A 24,906-nucleotide genomic window follows, 5' to 3' on the forward strand; every position below is an offset into this window, starting at 1 on the left:
TTGCAGCATTATGCATAAAGGCCAAGATAGGAAAAAAATCCAACATCCATTGACAGATAAATTGACAAATAAATGGATAAAAAAAATGTGATACAGGGACACCTGGGTGGCTCAGTTGGTTAAGTGTCTGCCTTCAGCTCAGGTCATGATCCCGGGGTCCTGGGATCGAGCCCCCCAATGGGCTCCCTGCTCAGCGGGGAGCCTGCTTCTCCCTCTGCCTGCAGCTCCCCCTGCTTGTGCACGTGCTCTCTCTCTCTCTCTGACAAATAAATAAATAAAATCTTTTAAAAAGAGAAGAGAAAAGGAAAAAGAAAATGTGATACATACATACAATAAAATAATATTCAGCCTTAAAAAAAAGGAATCTTGCCATTTGCAACAACGTTGATGGACTTGGAAGACATTATGCTTCAGTGTATTCTTAAATCAGCAGATCTGACACTACATTGCCCATTGCAGTTATATGGAATTCTAGGTACTGAGGAACTACCTGGCACAGTGGTATTGCTCTAAACATTCATGCATTCAAACAATAGTTCTTGAGCACCCACTATTTACTTGCCAGGCATCATGGGGGCAGAGGACATTTTGGTTCTCATATTTCTTACAATATAGGAGATGAGGAAGAAATAGAACAGTTTGGCATTAGTGAAATCACATAAATGTCAGAGGTAATCTTTGTGTGATGCCCAAACCTCAAACACATAAAAGATGAAATGCTTATCTTAAGATGTGCCACCTGGTATGGAGTTCTGTGTCATCTTAGCCAATATACCCTTTAGAGTTCTGACTTGCTTGGTTCATGTTTCTATTTCTTGCTCAGCCAGAAGTCTCTAGTCTTATCCTCTGAAATACATTCTCCACTGCAACCAGAGAAGACTACAAATCTAAATCACAAACCTTGAAATGTTGAGCACACTATTTAAAACCCTTTAATGGTTTCCTAGGACTTCAGAAAACTGAAATTTAAACTTCTTAGTATGGCAAAAAAATGTCCTCCATTGTATATTCTTTACATCCCTCTCTGACCATAATACTTTTACCTGTTCCTGTTTTTGCACTTTGCAGTAGAGAAATACCAAACTGCTGAAGATTCCTGTATACATCAGGCTCTTTCAAACTTTGTTCATTTTCTCATCTCTCCCATGCACCTTGAATACCCTTTTCCCCTTCACTGTCAGTCTAGCATTCTTCAAGATATGTTCAGATGTCTTCTCCTTCCCTGATACCTAGCTTGGATTGAGTTCACCACCTCTGTGCTACCTTAGAACTGGTGTTCAAGTTACTTGTTTGTGTCTTAATCATTTATTAATAATCCCAGTACAATTGCTGCTACCTGGCACCTAATCAATATGCCTGTTTAATGAAAAGTAACTTAGAATGTAAACAATCATTCCAACATAGCAGTCCCCAGAAGGTCAAGGTCATGTTATTACTGATTTATAGCCTTTTCACATAGACATTAAAGCTTCTTCCAGGTCTCTGGCTCTGTCCTAATCAAGCTGGCATAGGATAGGATAACACTGGGCCCTTCTTGTTGGTTTGGATTTTATTGACTACAGTTAATGGAAAGTGTAGAAAAACAGTAATTTGTTTGCAACTAGTCATACCATTATGAAACATTTCAACAACCAACATTTTCACACACATTAGAATGCCTACCGTATGTCAGACCTACAGGCCCTGGGGAACTTCCCAAGGTAGACGGCCTTGCTTAGTAACTGCCATCATCCTTTTCTTCTGATGATATCATTTATGTTGGAGAGACAAAGTGCGGTTAGTCTAAGGTCTCCCTATTGCATTTGCACCTCATTATCTGCTGAGAAGCCAAGAGCCTAGTGCCTCTATCACAACTTGGCCTATGATCCCAATGTAATGCTAGGAATCTGTTGATAGATAAGGGCAGTTGCCCATCCAGAAAGTCTCTGACTATAATCTTGGCACCAAATATTATACAAAGAAGTGAACAGTTTTGCCTCGTAATCAGTTTTGCCTTCAGGGCTCTAGCAACTCTGTTTTTACCTCCAAATTTTTCTCCATTTGTGTAAGCATTGAGCTGCTGCTCCCAAATAGACCCAAGACAATTCATACCGCCCTTTTTCATCACGGGCAGAGTCGTTCCTCATTTCTGTCCAACCACTTTCCAGGGAATAGCATGCTTAGAGGTCAAGTGCATCGACTCTCTTTTGTTTTCAAACAATCTTCTGAAAAATCACCTGAGGTTTTCTTTTCCTGCTGTCTTACTACTTCTGTGTGTGTGTGCGTGTGTGTGTGTGTGTGTGTGTGTGTAGTATTGTACATTTCTGAGCATAACTAAGACCACCACTATTGTCTCCTGTATCTCCTCACTGAGAAAATAGTGTTATCAGGAATGCCATCTATAGCAGAAAGCAGAAGGTACTTATCTTTTGAGTTTAAATGTAGGCTGACCTACCCTCTTGGTTTTTCTTCTTAGGATAGAGGAAGATCCGGGAATAGTATCCTACAGGAATCTCATGATAGTTCATCCATCTTTAAACGAATGGTCCATCAGCCTACCAGCTGGGGATTTCCTCAGACTGGCCAGTAGTCAGATTCCACCTCTAGATATAGACTTATTCGGGTAGCCTCCCACAGAGATATTCAATATTATAAACATCATGTCATTTATAATTAAAATAACCTTAACTTTTCTTTGTAATAATTTGCAAGAGAATGTTTGCTTTGAAATAAACAAGCAAATAAATATTAACGTGGAAATAATATTACTAACATCAAATTCCTTCAAGGCTTAAATAACAAATGTTTCAAATAGTACCAGGAACATAGCAATATATGAGGTATTTCATGGTTGTCTATAAAGTATTTTCCTGTGTCTGACTCTTGATTTTGGCTCAGGTCATGATCTCAGGGTTGTGAGTTCGAGCCCTGTCTTGGGCTCCATGCTGGGCGTGGAGCCTGCTTAAAACACTCTCTCTCCATCTGCCCCTTCCCGCCGCAAAAAATGTCTTTTCCTTAAAATATAATATGAAGGGAATCTATGTCATTTTTTAAAGTCAGGAAACATAAAAGCAAGTGAGATTTAGTTCACCAAGTCCAAAAGGGTCTCTGAATCTTAAGTGTCCTAGAGATTCCAAGCAATTATAAAAATGCTGCAAATGACCCTACGTGGTCTCACAGTCACTGAAGCTAAGTGTAGTATGTAGCCAGGAGTCTGATGTAAGTGGCGAAGGAACAGATTCTGGAACTGGGTTACCACTGACAGCCATGTGACCTTGTTCAAAGAACTTCACCTTCTCCTTTAGTTTCCTCATCTCTAAAACAGTTTCTGCCACATGGTTTGTTAAGAAGATTTAAAGAGTTGATACATTAGAGCATGCCTAAAACATGGAAAGCTTTTAATACGATGTTAAATACTATGGTTATAGTCAAATTAGACCACTAAGGCAGAATGATGTACAGAGAAGTAAAAAATAAAGGCATCACACGGATCCACTCTCTTGAGACCTTAAAGAATGTACTCTGGCCTGAGCATCAATCTTTAATTTATGTGACTATTAAGAATGGTTACATATTTTCTATATGCTGAAATTTCACTAGCTCATACATCATGTAACCTCTCTTCCCAAGTGGTTTCTTTTGCTCAGCGCCTCTTTTTCTCATGTATAGGGCACACATCCTTCCCTGGAAATCTCTAGCACATGAATATTCAATCCTAACTGGGCTCGGAATTTAACTCTTTATTCCCTTGGTATCTTTTCCCTTTCTTAGTGTTTAATCATGCTGACTTAAATATGAAAACCTACAATATTTCTATTCCGTTTTTTACATTTGCCTTTCGATATATTTTAAATGCTTTATTTCAAACATTTTTGATGAAACAAAAATTCCAAGATTTTATATACTCCATCACACCCCATTCAAATCATCCCCAAATCAAAAAGACTTGTGATTCTTAAACCATTCATTCTAAAAGAAAGGAAACACAAATCAGTATACAGAAAAAAAGTCAGAAACAAATACTGGTACAAGGGCTTATCTTAAATAAGTTCTGCTTACATTCCTTGTAAAATTATGGTTATCAGGAACCAGCAGATTTTGACTGATAGCTTTTACTCTATTTAAGTACAATAGGGCCCACTAAGTGTCGTAGAAGTGCATTTTTTTTTTTTCTTACAGAGGTTAAGTCAAGACATGATGTATTTGGAACAAATGTAGTCTTATAATATAAGCAGCTGACTTCAGTTTTATTTAAGAGCATCAATAGTTAGGCAAAATTTAAAGGAGCTGCCCAAGACCAAGCAAGAGAAACTCCAAGACTAAATGCTCTCAAGAGCCCACTGCAGAGTAAGATTTGTTTTAAATGAATGTGGTGTCTTGGTTCAGATTTCTCAGTTTGGGGTTCTATGATAGCTGATGATACTACCTCATCCTTTTTAGGTCCTCATTATATTTTTTAATCATTCTATCACACATTTTATTTTAACAAGTAAACTCTGGGTCCCCTGTGTCATTTCAGAGAAGGTACTCTCAAGAAGGTTATGAGAAGGCTGGTCAGGAGGGCAAAACACTTCCTGATAAAAACTGTTTCTAAGAGATATAAATAGAAGCTTTTCCAGGACTGCAGTCTGATGCTATATTGGGAATCATGTAACATTTACAATATACTTCCACGGGAGACAAACTTGTGCTAAAACATTGCTAAAAGAGACAGTGCCTTTGGAGTTTATCACATGTGATATTCAAAAGCAGTGGTAAATCCAACCTCCTACCTTAATCCTCACTTACGGTAAGTAGCCTCCTGGTTTTCTGTTTCTTCCAGCTAGCTTGGTAGTATTTTGTCCATTAGAAAGTAGATACTGGAAATTCCTCTCAAAATTCCATTTACTTAATCTGTAGCTACTATGACAAAATTTAAGTTTGTTTTTTTTTTTAATTTAGGACAAAATGTTACATTTGAGCTTTTTGAGTGGAAGAAGTACATTTAATTCAAAAAACAGAAAGAGAATTCATTCAGTATACCTATGCAATGATCTAAAAACTTTCATGAAGAGCTAATAAAAATGCCTAAAATCCCAAATGTAGATACTAATAATTATACATGATAGTTTAGTAAACTGTATGATAGTTTACTCAATGCTTTCCTAAAGAAACTTCACATTTTGGTATCTCAAGGGGTTTTTGGCATAAATTCTAAATTATGATTGACATTTTCAACAATTTCTAGGAGGAAATCTTATAATTCTTATGGAAAGCAGATGTGCATGATTAAGATGTTTGTGAAGCTTTTTAATTAAAATAGTCTTATGAACTTGGATACTGGTGTCACTAAGGCCATGTTTCCCTAACACTCTCAATTTTATCACATATTTTCAAGTTATAAATGTAATTCTTAACTTGAAGATGAAGAAAAAAGTAGGAAAATTATGCCACATGTAAACCAGGGTATCAATGATAAACATAGGACTATAGACAAGATGCTTCTCAAAGACATTAAAGAGCTTACAAGATACCCCAGAATTTGTTGGAACAAGATCTGAAAGAAAACAAGAAGTCAGACATATAAGCTAAGGCACTCAAAGCATACTTACCCTATGAGTATTAGGGGCCGTTCCAGTAGGAGCAGTTGAAAGGCTAAGCAGTGCTTTTGGTGGTCTTGTGGGACTGGGGAAATAGAAGTCAAAATCAGGAACTTTTTAACAGAGGAACAAGAATAATTTACTCACTACAAAGAATTATGCTAATAAAATAATCTGGAAGTAAGCAAGCACTCTCTTGAATATGCAGCTCAACATTGCATCATCTGTAGAGTCAAGGAAGCTCAACTCTTGAACTTCATTTAAAGTGTTTCTGGACTGGTAGGACCCCATGTATCTGGAAAAAGCGAAGGAAAATCCTCTATGAAAAAATGATATTATATGAAAGGCATCAGAAATTTTTTCCAAACAATTTTTATTAGAGCATTTTTTTCTTGTGAAAGGACTTTCAAAATCCACTCACCTAGCTACCTTCAAATATGCAACACAGTATTATTAAGTATAGTCACTTTACTGTACAACCCATGACTTGTTCCTTTTATAACTGGAAATTAGTATGTTTTGACCCCCTTCACCCATCTCACCTAGCTCCCCACACCCCACTTGAGGCAACCGCAAAGCTGTCTTGTATATCTCATTTCTTTCTTTCTTTCTTTTTTTTTTTTTTTAGATTCCACATATAAGTGAGATGATACGGTATTTATCTTATTCTGACTTATTTCATTTAGCATAAAGCCCTCAAGTTCTATCCATGTTGTCTCAAACAGCAAGGTTTCATTATTTTTATGGCTGAATAATATTCCATTATATGAAAATACTAGCTTCTTTATCCATTCACCCATCAATGTACATTTGTTATTTCCATATCTTGGCTATTATAAATAATACCACAATAAATATGAGGGTGCATATATCTTTTTAAATTAGTGTTTCCATTTCCTTCATATAAATATCCAGAAGTAGGATTGTTGGATCATATGATGGTTCTATTTTTAATTTTTTGAGGCACCTCCAGTTCTCTGTAGTGGTTGCACCAATATTCCCATCAACAGCACACAAATGTTCCCTCTTTATCCACATCTTTCACCAATACCTGTAATTGCTTATCTTTTTGATAGTGACCATTCTAACAAGCATGAGGTGATGCCTCCTTGTGCTTTTGAACTGCATTTACTTATTATTAGTAAAACAATTCTTTTAAAGATTTTATTTATTTATTTGAGAGAGAGAGAGCATGAGCGGGGAGTGGTGGGGTGGGGAGGGGCAGAGGGAGAAGCAGACTCCCGATTGAGCAGAAAACCCTGATGCAGGGCTCGATCTCAGGACCCTGGGATGATGACCTGAGACAAAGGCAGACGCTTAACCGACTGAGCCACCCAGGTGCCCCAGTAAAGCAATTTTTAATATAATATCACAAAGTCAAATAAAATCAGGAACACCAGGAAAGATAATACCATGAATGAAAACCAACACACAATAAACAATTGAACACCACCCAAAAAAAGAAGCAACACAAACAACATGATTTAATGGAATCATCAACCTCAAATGATAAAACAATTGTACTTAAAATGCCCACAAATGTCAACACCAAGATTAACATTTTGGGTAGGGGAGTAGAAAATAGAAAACATGACATGGCAGAGAGCACCTGGGTGGCTCAGTTGGTTAAGTGTCCAACTATTGATTTCTACTCAGGTCATGACCTCAGGTTTGTGAGATTGAGCCCCACATTGGGCTCCACACTCAGCATGGAGCCTGCTTGAGATTCTCTCTCTCCCTCTTCCTCTGGCCCTCCCTCCCCTGCTCACGTGCATGTATGCTCGCTCTCTCTCTCTCTCAAAAAAAAAAAAAAAAGTGACATGGCAGATATGAGACAAAAATGAATAAAAATTCATTAACTGAAAAATGTAACATGAAATTTTGTGGATTGGTAATAGCAATTAGCTATGCTTGAAAAAGAATTAGTGAACTGAAAATAAGGTAGTCTTCCCTGACCAGGAAGCCCAGCCAAAGAACCCAGGCAACCATGGAGCCCATCATATAGCCATGTTTGGGCAGGAAGCCAAGCCAGTAGCCCTGTCCTACTGCTAAGTATAGCCTCTGGCCCTGCATTACCAAGGAGCCTGAACAATGACCCTGGGCAGCAGAACCTAGTCTATGGCCCTGACTGACTGCTAAACATAGCGTGCGGGCTCACCAAGGCAGCGAGCTCAGCCAGTGACCTGGCCCAATTGAAGAGCATATCCTGTAGCCCCACTGATAAGGGAACATGGAAAACAACTCTGCCTGACCACAGAGCACAATCTCTATCCCTGCCCAACTGTGGGACAGAGCTGGAGGCCTCTCTTGACCAGAGAGTCCAGCCAGCAACCTTTCCACATAGTGGAGCCTTGCTAGTCACTTACTCAATGGCAATGTTCAACTTGTAGACCTGTGCAACTTCAGGACATGGCCTATGGCCCTGACTGATCACAGAGCACAATCTGAGTCTTCATCCAACTGTGAAGCTCTGCCTGAGGCCCTGCGTGAACATGGAGTCCAGCCAGAAGCACCATCTGGTAGGGGAGCACAGCATGAAAACCCATGTGACCAGGAGCAATTGTTAAGCCCAGCCCATAACCCTGTCCAGTTGTAGAGTCCAACCAGTGGCACCACTCTGCCAGCAAAAACAGGTTGTGACCTCGCCTGATCAGAAGTGATTGCAGAGTCCAGCTAGTGGCCCCACCTGACTGCAGCCCTGCCCAATGAGGGAGCACACCCAGTGGCAATGCTTGAACATAGGGTCCAGTCAGTTGCACTCCCACCCCAACCTCAGAACACGGGCAGTAGCCTTACCCAAATAAAGACCCCAATAGCAAGCCCTGCCTGCCCAAGGACAGTACCAGCTAATCTGTTTAGTACTCCAAGCTGAGTTCACTGGTGAAGGCCTTTCCCTGCCAATATGAACCTATAAAGTCTGGAAGAAGAGACAACTTACTCAAGTGTGCAGATACCAAGGCAAGGAATCAGGGATCACAAAGAGTCAGATAAACATGACGCCACCAAAGAAAAGTAATAAAGCTCCAATAACAGACCCTAAAAACAACTGAAGATCTATGAAATGTCTAAGACTTCAGAACAATCCTCTTAAAGAAGTTCGTAAACACGCAGACAATGAAAAAAAATTAAGAGGGAAAATGCATGAATAAAATGAGAAGTTCAACAAAGAAACAGGAGCCAAGAAACAAACAACAGAAATCTTAGAGCTGAAGAATACAAATGCCGAACTAAAGAATTCAATAGACAGCTCCAACAGCAGAATCAACCAAACAGAAGAACAAACAAATAATGATCCAGAAATAGGTCATTTAAAATTATCCAGACAGAAGCAAAAAGAAAAATGAAAGAATGAAGAAAGTCTACAATACCCCTTTGGGATACCATTTAAAAAAGCAATATATGCATTATGGGACTTCCAGAAGGAGAAAAGAAAGAGAAAAGGACAGAATGTATATTTAAATCAATAATGGCTGAAAACTTTCCAAACTTGGGGAGAGAGAGAGGGACATCCAGATTCATGAGGCCCAAAGGATTCCAAATAAGTTGAACCTCAAAAAGGCTATACCAAGGCATATTATGATTAAATTGTTAAAAGTGAAAGATTTTATGCCAACAAACACATACACACATCATGAAAAAAAGAAAGATCTCAAATAAACAACCTAACTTTACACCTCAAGAAACTACAGAAAGAAGAACAAACTAAGCCCAAAGTTAGCAGAAGGAAGAAAATAATAAAATTAGAACAGAGATCAATGAAATAGAGGCTAGGAAAACAATGAAAAAGACTAACAAAACTAAAAGTTGGTTCTTTGAAAACAGAAATCAAATTGAAAAACCTTTAGCTAGACTAGTCAAGAAAGAGACAGAACTCAAATAAAATTAAAAATGAAAGGGGAGATGTTGCAACTGATTCCACAGAAATACAATGAATCATAAGAGGCTACTATGAACAACTACATACACCAACACATTGCACAACCTAGAAGAAATGGACAAATTCCTGGAAACATACAACCTATCAATGAATCAGAAAGAAATAGAAAATCTAAACAGATCAACAATGTGTAAGAAAATTGAATAAGTAATCAAAACCTTCCCCCTCCCCCAAAAAAGCCAAGGATCAGATGATTTCACTGCTGAATTTTGCCAAACATTTAAAGAAGAATTAATGCCAATTCCTCTCAAATTCTTCCAAAAAGTTGAAGAGGAGGGAACATTCCCAAACTAATTTTATGAATTCAGCACTACCCTGATACCAAAGCCAGGAAAGAACACTATAAGAAAATCATAGACCAATATCGTTATGCATATTGATGCATAAATTCTCAAAAAAAACCCAAAACTATCAAATCACATTTAACAGCACATTTAAAAGATCATATGCCATGATCAAGTGGGATTCATACATGGAATAGAAGGGTGGTTTAACATAAGCAAATCACTAAATGTGGTACAACACATTAACAGAATGAAAAACAAAAAATCATATAATTATCTCAAAAGATGCTGGGAAAGCATCTGACAAAATTCAACATCCATTCATAACAAATACCATAATAAATTGGGTGTAGAAGGAACATACCTTAACAAAATAAAGGTCTTCAGGATGCCTGGGTGGCTCCGTCGGTTAGGGTCCTGGGATCTAGTCCTGAGTCAGGCTCCTTGCTCAGCAGGGAGCCTGCTTCTCCCTCTGCTGCTCCCCCTGCTTGTGCTCTCTCTCTCTCTGACAAATAAATAAATAAAATCTTAAAAAAAAAAAATAAAGATCCTATGTGATAAGCCCACAGCTGACATCATACTCAATGATGAAAGGTTGAAAGTTTTTCCTCTAATATCAGGAACAGGACAAGGTGCCTACTTCTACCACTCCTATTCACCATAGTACTGGAAGTCCTAGCCAGAGCAATTAGACAAAGCAAAGAAATAAATGGTACCAAAATTGAAAGAAAAAAAAGTAAAAACATCCTTACTGCAGATGACATTATCATATATACATGAATATATATATAGAATTGTATTATATGTTTATAACTTTATATACATATACGCACACACACACATAGAGAAAGACATAATTCTAAAGACGCCACCAAAAAATTGTATCACTGCTGAATTCCAAATCAAAATTCAGTTGTGTTTCTATACACTAACAATGAACTACTGAAAAAGAAATAAAGGAAAAATCCCATTTACAATAGCATCAAAAACAATAAAATACATAGGAATAAATGTAACCAGGAAAGTGAAAGATCTGTACACTGAAAACTACAAAACTCTGATGAAAGAAATTGAAGAAGACACAAACAAATAGAAAAAATAAGTCATGTTCATAGATCGGAAGAATTTATACTGTTAAAATGTCCATACTAACCTAAGCCATGTATAGATTCAATGCAATCCCTATTAAGGTTCCAACGGCATTTTTTTACAGAAAGAAAAAAACACAATCCTAAAATTCATATTGAACGACATGCAACTCAGAATAGCCAAAGCAATCCTCAGAAAGAGGAATGATGCTGGAAGCATCACACTTCCTGATTTCAATCTATATTACAAAGTTATAGTAAATCAAAACAGTATGTTATCAGCATAAAAATGGACACATAGACCAATGGAAGAGTCCAGAAAAAAACCCAAGCATATATGGTCAACTAATATTTGACAAGAGAGCCAAGAATACACAATGGAGAAAAGATAGTCTCAATAAGTGGTGCTGGAAAAACTAGATATTCACATGCAAAAGAATGAAACTGAACCCCTACCTTACACTGTTTGCAAAAATTAACTTGAATGGAATAAAAACTTAAGTGTAAGACCTAAAATCACAAAACTCATAAGAGAAAACATAGAAGACAGTTCCTTGACATTGGCCTTGGCAATAATTTTTTGGATATGACACCAAAAGCACAAGCAACAAAAGTGGGACTTTTGTTATAAATAAACTAATGGGACTTCATCAAACTAAAAAGCTTCTGCAAGGCAAAAGAAATGATCAATAAAATGGAAAGGCAACCCAAGAAATGGGAGAAAATATTCATAAACCATACATCTGATAAGGGGTTAATATCCAAAATATATAAAGAATTCAACTCAATAGCAAAAAAAAAAAAAAGTAAAAACAAATAATCTGATTTAAAAATGGGCAAAGGGCTTGAACAGACAATTTTCCAAAGAAGATATTTAAAGGCCATCAGGTACATGAAAATATGCTTAATATCACTAAGCATCACAGGAATGCAAATCAAAACCATGAGATATCACTCCTCACCTGTTAGAATGGTTCTTATCAAAAGATAGGACATAAGTGCTGGCAAGGATATGGAAAAAAGTGCATTGGTGGGAATGTAAATTGGTATAGCCATTATAGAAAACAGATTGGAGGTTCCTCAAAAAGTTAAAAATAGAATTACCATATAATCCAGCAATTCCCCTTTTGGGTATATATCTGAAGGAAATGAAAACACTATTTTGAAAAGATACCTGCACCCCATGTTCATCACAGAAGTATTTACAATAGCCAAGACATAGAAAGCACCTACATGCCCATCAACAGACGAATAAATAAAGAAAATGTGGTGTGTTTGTTGGGGGGGGAGATATTACTCAGCCACAAAAAAGAAGGAAATCCTGCCATTTCCAACAATATGGATGTACCATGAGGGCATTATGCTAAATGAAATAATTCAGACAAAGACAAATACTGTATGATCTCACTTCTTTAAGGAGTTAAACACTGAACTCATAGAAACAACAGATTGGTGGTTGCCAGGGATAGGCTTGAAGGAGAGGGGTAGGGAGAAACGGGTCATGGTAGTCACAAGTACAAAATTCCAGTTACAAGATGAGTAAGTTCTGGGGATGTAATGAACAGCATGGTGACTATAGTTAACACTACTATATTGTGTAATTGAAAATTGCTGAAAAGAGTAGATCTTAGAAGTTCTGAACACACACACAATCACACTCACAGATACACAAATGGTAACTACGTAAGGTGATGGATGTGTTAACTAACCCTATTGTGATAATCATTTCACAATATATACATATAAGAAATCATGCTGCATACTTGAAACTTACAAAATGTTATATGTCAATTATATCTCCATAAAGCTGGGAAAAAAGTATTACAGAGATATTTTACATTCTTTCTACTAAGTCTGTGAAATCCTGTGTGTATTTTTTAAAAAGATTTATTTATTTTAGAGAAAGAGAGAGCACACAAGAGAGCACAGGTTGGGAGAGGGGCAGAGGGAGAGAATCTCAAGCAGACTCTCCGCAGAGCACATAGCCCATCGCAGGGGCTCAATCTCACAACCCATGTGATCATCACCTGAGCTGAAACCAAGAGTTGGCTGCTCAACTGACTGAGCCACCCAGGCGCCCCTCCTGTGTGTATCTTAAACAATAGCACATCTCAATTTGCACCTGCCACATTTCAGTTGTTCAATAGCCACACGTGGCATATGCCCAATGCACTGCATAGCACAGATGTCAACACTCCAAGAGATGAGCAGATTTTGCATATGGAATAATGTAAATAATTATAGCCAGAGTGTGGACTGTGGTAGATTAAATATGACCACAAATACTTTGCAGTTCCTCCTGTTAAATAACGAAATCTATTTTTCCACTCCTTGAAGCTAAGCTCTCACCTTTTGACTTGCTTTGACTCATAAAATTAATAGAAGTGGTGTTGTATGAGTTCCAGGGCCTAAATCTCAAGAAGGCTTTTAGCGTTTTCTTCACACTCTTGGAAAATAGCTCTGCCACTTGAGGCAGCCTGGAAGCAACTACTGAGAGATTTCACAGATCATTGATCATGGGCCTTGGCCAACACTAAGTCTCCAGATATGTGAGTGAAGCTACCTTAGACACCCTCTCCTCCCCGATCAAGCCACCAGATGACTGCCGCTGTAAGACTAAACCCTGGAGAGATCAGCAGAACCGCCTAGCTTATCCCAGCTATCATTAGCCCTCTCTGCCATTGAGATTCTCCAAACAGCCCTCTTTACTAATTATTGGCATTAAATGGCAAGGACACATCTGTAAGGCTACTACTTTCCAACGTGCCACTAGACAGAGGCATTCAACCTCCCTATTCTCAGCCTTACATTCCTCAGTTCAATAAGATATGCTATAATAGTCCCTTGTCAATGTTTTCTGAGACCTCTGGTCCTCTCTTTCTTCCCCTCCAACTCTCTCTCCATAGTTTAGGAATCTCAGCTCATATGGGAGTAGTTTAGGCACCTACTTCTGCCCAATCACTTCTCCCAATTTTTCCCCCATCTTACAGCTCTTCAGTGAGAGCCTTCTTTTGGATAATGTTTACCTAGCTAAAATGAAGGGCATCACAGGTCTAACATAAACAAATGAGGGTGGAGGAAGAATGGGAAATATATCAATTATTTGTACATCATCCTATCACATTCATCTGTCCAAATAAATTACAGCATATGGTCAGTAAATCATCTTATAATTCTTATATACACTGCCACACTTTGCACAGAGTTAAATGTATAGTAGATACCAAATTGGTCATTTTAATTTGTTGACTGAGCCAGTAAGTCCATTGAGATAGAGTTTACACCCTTTACATGTTCAGTTTTTCTCTCCTCCAGAGGAAGGTTTTACCTCTGATCCTTTTGAAGTCAATAAGCATCTTTCTCTAAACAGCTGCATAGACTACTAGTGCCTAGTGGATAATTTTCTGTTTAGAAACAAATGGAGAAGAGGATATGGGAGAGGGAGAGAGAGAGAGTTCTTGTGCACTTCATATCCACGAAAGCATATTCTTAGTTCCATTCTGGCTGGAAATAGAGAATCAGGCCCAGCAATTCTTAACCTATAATTTTTGGTGCTTTGATAAATTCAGGAGCACAATAACCATAGTTTACAATGTGCTTTGTTAATATTTTTAAATTTATTGATTTTAGAGATAGAGAGTGAATTGGAGGAGGGACAGAGGGAGAGGGAGAGAATCCTCAAGCAGAATCCCTGCTGAGCACGAAGCCCAGTGTGGGGCTTGATCCCAGGACCCTGAGATCATGACCTGAGCCAAAATCAAGAGTCCAATGCTTAACCAACTGAGCCACCCAGGCACCCCTCAATCAAGTAGATTTTATAGTTTGCTGATTTTCTAAAACGTCCTTATAAGTGATTCTTTTATTGTTATTATTATAAGACAGTGTGATTATGTCAACATTGATATAATATATGTGGGAATCAGTGGAAGACTCTGGAATGTTGATCCAGCATGAAACATAAATCAGATTATCACTCATTATGTGAATGAATAAAACAGGAATTCTCCACTCACTTTCCAAGTTATCAATATAATTAGCAGGTGTCAAGAGCTCAGATTTATCTAAAGAGCAGCATTTTTTCAAAATTCAAATAATCAACTATTTATCTATTTAATTGAAACTTCAAGGCAAATTAATAAAAATATTTTTGGAAAAAGAATAAAATAAATATATCATATATTTTATATACCAAGTGTATGTCAAAGTTTACAAAGTAAGGAAAACCTACTATGCAAATCTAGAGAGCCAAGAAGTAGAACAGCATTGGTAAATATGGGAGACTTTTAGAAGTTTCCAATAAAAATTTTGACTAAACCTGGTTGATTTTGGAGAGCTAATTTCAAGTCTGATTAACTATTTTAGATTATTAGCTTCATTTAGTAAATTACTATTTCTAAAAAAACAAATAATTGAAGTACATGTGCATCTAATAACCAAGTATTCATTGCAAATGACACTGTTTCTAAGAAAAAATTCCTTCCTTTTAAAAAAGATTTTCAATGCAAAAAGAACAGGAAAAGGAAGTGATCTTTAGTGTGAGTTTTGTCCTCCCTGCTCAGTTTATTTTCTTTCTGTAGCCTAGGTACTTCATTTCATCAAACCAGATAGTTTCATCATTATACTAGATTTTGATGTCAAGTAAAACTGAATTTCACGGAACCAGTGACTATATAAGCAGGCACAATAAAGCACAAGGACTTCTCAGAGAAACACTTGGAAATAACAAAATATAAATCACGAATATAGTTATTTTGTCTTTAAATAGTGAATCATTTTCTAAATCTAGATTTTTATTTCAAATATTCTGATTCAAAATTTATTATATTAGTAATTTTGTTGAAAAAAATGTTTTGAGCCAAGTCTTCCTTGGTGCCAAAGTCACTCCCCAATAGTCAACATAACAGTTCCAGAAAGCAGAGTTCCAGTAGCTTGAGAGAGTTAACGCTCCTCTTGAAGGATTCATTTAAATCCAAAGAAAATACAAACCCATAAATGTAGAGATTTTCATTAAATGGAAATTAAGAGGAGCACTTTGGAGAACTGGTACAGAGAAAACTAGGTTAAGAAATATCCTTTCAGTTGGAAAGAATAATAACCATGTAAAAACTACTAAAGGTTATTTAAACACAAATATCTTATGACGTCTATTTGGCCATAGTGTTTGGAATGTTTAAGAACACTGGGGATTGTTAAAAACACAATATGCAAACTTTTTAATACACGTAAGTATTTTTCCCTCAGACTCTAAAAGCAAGCAGAATTTCACTCCCCCAAGATCCCAGGTATCTATGCCCATACAGAATGCCTTTCAGCCAACTCTCCTTCTTGGCTCAGAATCCCAGGTATGGTTCGCATGATGTTAATGAAGTTAATTACTCAGCCTGTAATCAGGATGCCAACCCACCTCATGCCCTCAGGGACCTTGTTCTATCTGTTACAGACTCTTTCTCCAATATCTTCAACATCTTTATTTACCCAGCCAGGTTGGCACCCTTAATCGTTCCCTCTCTGCTGGGCGATGGGTGTGCTATGTGAGAGGCGGCTATGTTCCCAATGCATAGGCAATTGCTCCAGGATCTACTTCCTACAGTTTGTTTCAGTGCCTTTCATGACAGCTTTATTTACTCTGTTTTTATCTCATTGCCTTAGATCCCTTTAGATTCATTAAAGTTGAAAAATCTGCCTGCCTTTGATTTTCTCTCTCCTCTCGGAGTACTTTGGAGGACTCTGTTCTGCAGCCCAGAGGCCAGCCCTGCCCATCCCTCACCCAGCTGGCTACCTCCTGGTTCTTGCACTCACCTCATGGCCTGGCCTTATGGGCTCAGCCCAAACTGAATCTTTTCTTACAGCTTTTTTTTTAAGATTTTATTTATTTATTTGAGAAAGAGAGAGAGAAGCACAAGCCAGGGAAGAGGCAGAGAGAGAGGGAGAAGCAGACTCCCTGCTGAGCAGAGCCCGATGCGGGGCTTGATCCCAGGACCCCTAGATCATGACCTGAGCTGAAGGCAGGTGCTTAACTGACTGCGCCACCCAGGCACCCCTTCTCTTACAGCTTTTAAACATAGTTCTGCCTTATCCAAAAAACCTTTCATTTCTTATCTCAAACCCTTTTATAGCCCTAACCCTTCTCTCTCTTTCCTTTTTTTTGGTCAAGCTCCTTGTAAACATAACCTACCCTCAGCTTCTACTTCTTTACCTCACAACCCTGAGGATACTCGCTTCTGTTCTCAGCAGCATATTGAACTTGTTCCTACTGAGAATGTCACTGACCTAATTACTAGCTCCAATGGATACACTTCTGAATTTATTTTATTTCAACTTTTGGTGGCCTAAGGCTCTACGGGCCATCCCTTTCTCTCTTGGAATTCTTTCCTATGATATGTGTGTACTTCCTTCTTCTGGCTTCCTGCTGGGGAACAATAGCATTTAATACTAAAGAAATCGATCTCAAACATGCGTAAAAGATGGAAAATGCATCTGCCCATAATTTGTACCATCTAACCTCTTAGTGGTACCACATATTGGTACAAAGCGGCACAAAACTGCATACACATGCTGTCTTTTGGTCTTTAATATCTACTTGTTCGTTGAGGGGGCCAGGAATTATTTCAAGTTCATTATAATTTTTGAGGACAAAGAAGCTGGTCTGGGGCCTAAGTTAGATCAGTAGCCCTTAGCAGACAAGTCGTAAAAGAGCCTAATGCTTCTCTACCTAGGAGGTCACCTATTCAGAACTGGGATTCTCCTGCACTTGAGGCATATATGGTTCCCTAAACTTTCCTGATGGAAAAAGAAAGAAAAATGGAATGAGAGGTGAGAAGTGGGACAGAGTCAATTCTTTGCTTCCACTGGAGTTTTCAGAGTGGTTGCTGAGATGAAGGGCTAAAAGCTGGCTGGAGGGTAAGGAGGTGGTTCAAGCAACACAGTGGCACCCCTAGAACAGTATAGTGGAAGCTAAGTGTGGGCCTGCTTCCCCCTGTCACTGAAGTTTCTGCCAGTTCAACAAATAGTCATTGAGTGTCCATTATGTCCCAGGCCTGCTTTTGGGCAATGGGGACACAAAGATGAGGAAGCACAGCTTTGATCCTCAAGGAGCAGCAATCTAGCAGATACTTCCATCAGGTGGGCATGAAAAATATGGTAAAACATTAGGAATCCCTCACTCACCTGGTGGATTCTCTCCCTCTTCCTCTGCTGTATTTACCAACCCATGTAGAGGGAATCTCAAATTTGACCCCTCAGTCCCCTTACAGTCCTATTCATACCTATCCTTCTGAGCTCCCATAATGACACCTTGGATGAAGAATTTATTACTATCTTCCATTTGTCAAAGGAATTTCATTTCCAGTAAATTTATTCTAGGAGGTATCAATGTACCTCCTACATGAGTCTTTAAGATATGCTGCTTCTGTTGGATAAAACATTGGCAGGGTCCTTTGGCTCATACCATGTTATCCACATTTCCGTTCTTTCCTAAGTATTCCTACTGCTTTGGGATTTTAGACATTAGGAGGACAACCAAATTGAATCAAAACAATTATGCAATAATATGCATGCCAAGGTTTTCTGGCACCTCTTGCCAGAAATTCTATGGTGTGAGAGTGCACTGCCCAAATATTTTATTTACATTCAACTTGTCCCAAGGTATTGCGCTAAGAATAGGAACAAATATATAGCCTGTTTGTTAAGAGAATTAAGCCACATAGCCAAATTTGGACTGGTTAATGTTGTATCTCCCTCATGAATAGAGAATATGGAATTGAAAAATGACTAGCATGGAGGACAGAATGACTCAGAAATCTAAGAATAGCCAAATCATGTGAAAAGACCCAAAAGCTGCTTCAAAATGAACTGCATCTGCCTGACTCACAAACCCAGCAAATTACAATATTTAAATCTATGCAAAATAGCATTTCACTGGCATTTTATCTGCATATTTAATTTTGCTTCGGGTTGATATGGGTTTGCCTTCCTACTGTGAGATAGTTTATTAGTTCAAAGGTGTGTTCTAGCTCAAAAAAATAATCTCAATCTAGTTTATTTTGTTTTGTTTCTTTTGGATTATAAATTAATAACTTGGGCTGTTTGGAATCATTTTAAGAATAGATTTGAAACTACAGTTTAGATAAACCACACGCTCCTCAGACGTCTAGGAGACATCAACCACCAAATCACTGAGAAAGAATATGAGAGAGAGCCTCAGACATTACGGGAGGTTCCGTGTTGCCCTAGATAAGCTCCTCATCTAGGATTCTGGGAATAATCAGACCCCCTCCCCCCAGATAGAGTGTTTCCTCTGCTTAGTATTATAAACCACTTTCTTGGGATCTAATTGGGAACAGAACTGAGAGTAGTCTGAGAGGACATCTTCTCTGCTGTTCTCATCACCATACTCATCCCTGATAAACCGTCAAGAAAGGTCACGGGAACTGAGTCTCATCCCACATTAGTCATCTCGGTCAGGCACTCTCATCACCAACACACTGTGCCCTCTGAAGTTCCCATGCTTTGATCAGTAAACAGACCTACATCCTGAATCCCTTCCGCAAAAGCCTTTGCATCCCCTTGCTTTCATTAACCTCTGGGGTCTCATCCTGGGGTTGGCTTTCCCTGCAACCCCTTTCACATGGAGGTTGTTCCTTACTTCTAAGTGGTGTAGATGGCTTCACCATCTGCCACTGCCATTTCCACACTGTCATTCATCGGGGTAACTGCTGCTTCTTCTGGTCTCATGTCACCTGGAGAGAATACCCAATCCCCTTCATTCCTGCTGCAATGACCTGTGTTTTGTTTAATGCTCTGCTGTTGCAGCCTTGAAATTTTAAGTAATTTTTGATCAAAGGCGTCATATTTTCATTTTGCACTGGGCCTCACAACAGATGGAGCCCATCCTGTTCCTGGAGGTAGTCTTGCCCCTTCTAATTCACTCTACACTAAAAATTCAGGCTATGTTTTAAAAAAAGATTTTATTTATTTATTTGAGAGACAGAGAGAGTGCACATACACGTGAGGGGGGGGCAGGGGGTGAAGATGTAGAGGGGAAAGGAGCAAAGGGGGAGGGAGAGGGACAAGCAGGCTCCCCATTTAGCGGGGAGCCCGACTTGGGACTCAATCCTAGGACCCTGAGATTAGGACCTGAGCTGAAACCAAGAGTTGGAGGCTTAACAGACTAAGCCACCCAGGCGCCCCCAGGGTATTATTTTTATCACTTGAATCATGACACTCCTTTGGTTGAAACACATTGATGGCTTTTCATTGCATTGAGAATCAAGTTCTCACTCATACCCTGGTCTACAAAGACCTGCCTGGATGGGCTACAGGCTTCCCTCCCCAATTCAACACCCCCACGCACTGAAGTTGCAGGCACACTGGCATCTTTCAGATTGTTGTATGCAGCAGTGCCTTCCCTGCCTCAGACCCTTTGCACACGTGGTTGCCTTCCTCTGCAACACTCTCTGCCGCACTACAACCTTCTCATCCCTCAAGACTTAGCTTCAGTAGCATTTTATATGTCAGGATGTGCTTATTGCCATAACAACCCCAAGTCTCTGTGGCTTATTCAAAAAAAGGTTCATCCCTCAGTCATGACACAGTCTAATCAGCTGGTTTCTAGGGCCAGACTTCCTAATGAGGAGTCGGGGGCCCTTTTCGGTAGAGTGGCTTCATCACTTTCTAAAGCCTCAGATTCCTTCCCTGGATTGGCTGTGCCCAGCAGGAAGATGAAGGATGCATGTGTGGAGCATCACAGCAGAGGTGTAACACCAGGTCTCAAAGAAGAATTTGCCAATCTTGCCCAAATGCCCCTGGCTCCATGAATGTATAAAAGAGCCCGGGAGATGTTGTTTAGCTCTGTGCCCAGAAGGGAAAGGAAATGGGTTTGAGTGCATGTTACTATCTTGGCCACGGTCCCTTACTCAGAGTCTCTCTCTGACCTTTAATCACAATTCCCTCGATTTTACTCTACTCTTGTAATCAATTTCTCTCACCTCAATTTGCTGGTTGAATATTTTTTGCATTTTATTTGTTTAGACTTTCTTCCCTACTAGAATGCAAATGCCTTGTGGGCAGAGATCTTACCAATCTTTTTCACTGTTATGGCCTCAGGATTTAGAGCAGTACCAAGAATATGGTAAATAATTAAAAAAAAAAAAAACCTGTTGACTAATTGAATGAGTACAAGAAAAATATCTGTCTTGTTCCCCCCTTGCTAGTAATATTGGTACAACTATTCTTGCCTGTCATGCAGGAATGATAGAATGGCAGGATTCCCTTCTCCCGCAGAGATTACTGGTGCTTTTAAAGACAGTACATAATGTTTAGAAGTAAATGGTCTGGAATCAGAGTCCCTCAGTTCAAACCCCAAGGTCACCGCTTATTAGCTATGTAATGTTAAGCAACCTACTCAATCTCTCAAGCCCTAGTTTCCTCTTCTGTTAAAAAGTATAATAGTATCCACATCCCAGGATTATTGTGAGGATTATTATTATTAAGTGCTCAGTACCACGCTATGGTTAATAGCTCAATAAAAGTAAATATGATTATTATTATTCACCACTACATACCCAGTGCCTGGTCCAGCATGTTGCATGAGCAAGCACTCAATATATATTGATGGAATAAATGAACAAATGAATAAGCGAAAAACTTTCTCTCATAGCTAATGCCTCTAATAAAAACAAGAGCAATCTTTACTGGACCTTCAGTCCATGAAAGACCTTACCCGCTCATGTTCAGCTCTTGGAAGGTGCTTTTCTGCATAACAATAGTGGACAAGCCCCAGCGAACACCCAGTCTTTTGAAAACCACCTGGCAATATGTGTACACTTGAACAAGAGCAGCAGATCTCATTCTCTTCCCTCACAATTTTTTTTAATTTGCATTTTTTCCAGCTTTGAGATATAATAGACACACCCCACTGTATACGTTTAAGGCGTACAGCATAATGGAGTGACTTACATATACTATGACATGATTACTATAATAATTGAGTTAGCATTTATCACCTCATACAAATACAATTAAAAGAAAAAGCAAAAAAAAAAAAAGGAAAAATTTTTTTTCCTTGTGATGAGAACTCAGAATTGACTCTCCTTGTAACTTTCACATTCGTATGTCATATAGCTGTTAACCATATTCATCATGCTCTACCTTCCAACCCTAGCACTTAACGTATCTTATAACTGGAAGTTTGTACCTTTTGACCACCTTCCTCCAATTCCCCTCCCCTTACTCCCTGTCTCTGGTAAACACAAATCTGATCTCTTTTTCTAGGAGTTTGGCTTTTTGTTTGTGTTTGTTTGCTTATAAATTCCACATGTAAATAAGATCATACGATATTTGTTTCTCTTTCTGACCTATTTCATTAAGCGTTAATGCCCTTGATGTCCATCCATGTTGCTGCAAATGGCAGAATTTTGTCATTTTTTATGGCTGAATTTTATATATATATAAATATACTGATACCACAGCTTCTTTATGCATTCATCTGTCAGTGGACACTTAGGTTGTTTCCATGTCTTAGCTACTGCAAATAATGCTACTATAAACATGGGGGTGCAGATAGTTTTTCAAGTTAGTGTTTTCATTTCCTTTGGACATATGCCCAGAAGTAGAATTACCAGATCATATGGCAGTCCTATTTCTAATTTTTTGAGCATCCTCCATTCTGTTTTTCATAGTAACTGTACCAGTTTACAATCCCATCAACAGTGCAAAAGGGTTCCCTTTTCTCCACATCCTTGCCAGCATTTATTTCTTGTCTTTTTCACAGTGACCAACCGAACAGGCTTAAGGGGATATCTTGTTGTGCTTTTGATTTGCATTTCCCTAATGACCAGTGATGTTGAGCATCTTTCCTGGTACCTGTTAGCTTTTCTTATATCTTCTTTGGAGAAATGTCTATTCAGGACTTTTGCCCACTTTTAAATTGAATTATTTGATTTTTTTCCATTGAGTTGTAGGAGTTCTTTCTATATTTTGGATATTAACCCCTTATCAGTTATACAGTTTGCAAATATTTTTCCCATTCCATAGATTGTTTTTGCACTTTGTTGATGATGGCTTTTGCAGGGCAGAAGCTTTTTTAATTTGATGTAGTCCCACTTGTCTATTTTTTATTTTGCCGCTTGTGCTTGAGGTATCATATCCCAAAAAATCATTGCCAAGGCCTGTGTTGAGGAGCTTTTTTCCTGTTTTCTTCTAAGAGTTTCATGGTTTCAGGTCTTACATTTAAGCCTTAATCTGTGATTTTAAGTATTTCTTTCCATTGACATCTAACCTTTTAATTTTGACATCTAACCTTTTAATTTTTAAGTCAGGCTTCTTTCACAGACATGAGGTGCACTGAAATTTCTTCCTAGAGAAAGAATAATGATGGAGGAAACAAATGACCAATTAATATTAGAGCAAATGTGAATGTTAGCATTGCCCTATAATTTTAAGATAATTTGAAAAAATTGGGGCGCCTGGGTGGCTCAGATGGTTAAGCGTCTGCCTTCGGCTCAGGTCATGATCCCAGGGTCCCGGGATCGAGTCCCGCATCGGGCTCCCTGCTCTGCGGGGAGCCTGCTTCTCCCTCTGCCTCTCTCTCTCTCTCTCTCTCTCTCTGTCTGTCATGAATAAATAAATAAAATCTTTAAAAAAAAAGATAATTTGAAAAAATTAATCAAAAAAGTAAGTACATGTTCATAAAAAATTTCAAATGGTATAGAGGAATACAGAGTAAGAAGAATATATTCCTCCATTGTTGAAAGTCAGTCTGGTCTCCAGAAGCAAACATTGTTAACAATTTCTTGTGTTTGTTTCCAGAAATTATCTATGCATGAATAAGCCTAGGTTTGCTTATTTTTGTTACAAAAAAAAAAAAAAGGACTCCTATATGCAAACTGTTCTGCCGCATGCACTACCCCCTGCCTTTTTCTTTTTTAACAATAAACACCTTTATTACATGAGCAGAGATGGGAGGGAGGAGGATTTGTTTGCTTTCCCGGCTTTGATTTTCCCCAGCAAGAACTCCAGCTCTCTGCCCTCTAGCACATGGCCATCTGCCTCCCACACTGGCCTGGTCTTCTTGTGATGCACGCAAGAAGCTTACCTGGCTGGAACTTCTCCTCCAGAAGATGCTGATTTAGGCATTCTTTGGCCTTTCATCATATTTCTTCATTTCTTCTATCATTTTCTGTTTAAAATCTCTTCTTCAGGGAAGAATGAAGGGGTGGAAATCGGAGGGGGAGACGAACCATGAGAGACTATGGACTCTGAGAAACAAACTGAGGGTTCTAGAGGGGAGGGGGGTGGTGGGATGGGTTAGCCTGGTGATGGGTATTAAAGAGGGCACGTATTGAATGGAGCACTGGGTGTTATGCACAAACAATGAATCATGGAACACTTCATCTAAAACTAATGATGTGCTGTATGGTGATTAATATAACATAATAAAAAAAAAAGAAAAATTCCAACCATAAACAAGACATAAAATAAATAAATAAATAAAAAATAAAATAAAATCTCTTCCTCCTCAGGAGTCAGCTTGGCCTCCTTGGGGCCCCGGGGTAGCGCATGGTTGGGGTGGTATGCTGTCAAGGAGCATGAGAGTTCTTCACAGGGTCTTGGTGAAGCAGTCCATTGATGGATGCGTTGTAGACAACATCAGAGATACTTGTTTTGCACATACAACACTGGGAGTCCCAGAAGGAGTGCCCCACATCCAGCTTCCACATCCAGCCTCCAGGCACAGTAATTCTTGTTGCCTCCCCAGACTCAGACTGTGTGTGTGGGGGGGGGGCAGGGCCCAATCTGAGTGCAGCAGGGCATCCCCACTCAAACTTCTGCTTCTGATGGTAGGACTTTCTTTTGCCCTTAGTCTTGTGTATGCCAGTTGTCCCAGGAGATGCCCATGGCTCACAGCTGGCTGGAAAGAAAGCTACCCTGTGCTTTTTTTTTATTAACAACCTTTTGTTGTTTTTCCTCAACAATGCATTTCCCACACCTTTTATTGCCAGCCTAATATTCCACTACATCGATACGCTGTTATTTATTTT

The 24,906-nt window shown here is 38.8% G+C and overlaps 1 pseudogene; it reads right to left on the bottom strand.

Moving 5' to 3' along the window:
• Positions 1-19,513: 19,513 nt before the first annotated feature.
• On the bottom strand, positions 19,514-24,763 carry LOC123839858 (small ribosomal subunit protein eS8-like; annotated as a pseudogene).
• Between the last annotated feature and the right edge of the window lie 143 nt (positions 24,764-24,906).

This window comes from Mirounga angustirostris, unplaced genomic scaffold (genome assembly GCF_029215605.1).
Source record: "Mirounga angustirostris isolate CCGP_5_RB_7025 unplaced genomic scaffold, mMirAng1.0.hap1 SCAF_5, whole genome shotgun sequence".
Classification (NCBI taxonomy): domain Eukaryota; kingdom Metazoa; phylum Chordata; class Mammalia; order Carnivora; family Phocidae; genus Mirounga; species Mirounga angustirostris.